Here is a 1,733-nt window from a genome sequence, read left to right as displayed (position 1 = left end):
TCAGTTTCCTCTAGAACCGCGTTGTCGTTGTTGTTGGTGTCCCGAACGATTGTTCTGAGTTCCTGGATTATTACTATCCCATGTCCCATCCTTGTACTTACATCGATCTTCAGTATGGCCTTTCTTGTCACAGTACTTGCAATGAAACTTTAAAGTTCGACAAGTATCAATTTTGTGACCTACCCTATTACAGTGATCACAATACTTGTCTTTGCTTGTGTTGGACAAGTTATTTCCTTTGTTGTGTATTGCGGCGGCGGCAATAGAGAAAGTATCGGTTGATTCAGTTGTTATTTGTCGTTGGGTTTCTTCTTGAATCACCAGAGAATAAGCCTGACGGACATTAGGTAACGGCATCATCATGAGAATATTGGTTCTAACACCGTTGTATGTATCGTTGAGCCCCATGAGAAATTGCATTAACCGATCTTCTTCTCTTTGATCGTAATGTGCTTTCATTTGATTGCAAGCGGGTACGAATTGATATGCTTCTAACTCGTCCCATAAGCTTTTGATTTTTGTGAAATATGATGAAGCCGTCATTGTACCTTGTGAAAGAGATGCCAAAGATCTTTGAATTTGGTATATTGCTGGTGCATTCCTCTGTGCGAATTGATCTTTGAAATCTTCCCATGCTTAATGAGCTGTTTTTGCGTGAATCACTCCTTTAGCAAGATCGGGCTCGACCGAATGAGTGAGCCATGATAAAATCATGATGTTACATTGATTCCATGAAGTGTATTCTGCTGGTTTCTCTTTTTCTGATGGTGGTTGAATTGATCCGTCAATAAATCCGATTTTGTTCTTTGCTGTGAGGGCATGAACCATAGCTTTGCTCCATGATGGGTAGTTGGCCCCATTTAATTTCGTTGGAACAAGAATGTGTCCACGTTGATCTGAATGATGTACAAAATAAGGATTTGATGGATCCATATTTGAAGTGGAGCTACTGACTTTTGAAGATTTGGAAATGGATTGTTTTGAAGGTGAGTGTTCTCTGGACATGGTGATAAAAATTTAAAAAGAGAAAATAAGCACTAGAACCGAAGCTCTGTGGTACCATGTTAAGAATGGTGAATGAACAATGTATTAAGAATATAATATTTGAGTTGTTATTGTATGTCTTCCACTAATACTATTACAATATATATACACATATATGCAAGGTAACAGAATCAATGTCTACGGCTAATAAACCGTGATCCATATGTAGTGGGATCTGATTTATGCTAATCAAGGTAAGACAACTAATTGAATCAATTACATTAAATGAAAGAATATTTTATAATATAGGTTACATTATTAGCAAACATGCATGAAACAACTTCATGGAAATTTAGGAAGAACCCGTATACTTATTTTTACTATTTATCCGACATAACAAATCCTATGACTTACTTTCTTGAAAATTACAAAAATTCGCATAAATATATTATTTTCCATTAAACGATAACAATACTAAGATATTTGTTCCTATATAAGATTTATTCTTATATAAAATGGTATTATCTCAAAAATTAATTCGAAATATTTTAAGAATTGTGTTAGAAAGTAATAGAAACAATACTAATTAATTAGAATATAAAAAAGTGTGTGACTAAATAAAAATGGTCTAAAAGTTATATATTCTTAATTACATATACTAATGACAACTTATTGACATACATAAATTACGTTAGTTGCAATAATTTATTTTTTTAGTTTGCTTGGCTGCAAATATAGATGAAATAGGT

General features: G+C 33.7%; 1 pseudogene; it reads right to left on the bottom strand.

The window, feature by feature from the left end:
* LOC148767944 (uncharacterized) lies at window positions 1–1,088 on the bottom strand (annotated as a pseudogene).
* Between the last annotated feature and the right edge of the window lie 645 nt (window positions 1,089–1,733).

The sequence above is a fragment of the Erythranthe guttata genome, chromosome 9, assembly GCF_056151865.1.
Source record: "Erythranthe guttata isolate IM_541 chromosome 9, IM_541, whole genome shotgun sequence".
Taxonomy (NCBI): Eukaryota; Viridiplantae; Streptophyta; class Magnoliopsida; order Lamiales; family Phrymaceae; genus Erythranthe; species Erythranthe guttata.
Note: the sequence above shows the minus strand (reverse complement) of the source record. Positions and strands in the feature narration are given on the sequence as shown.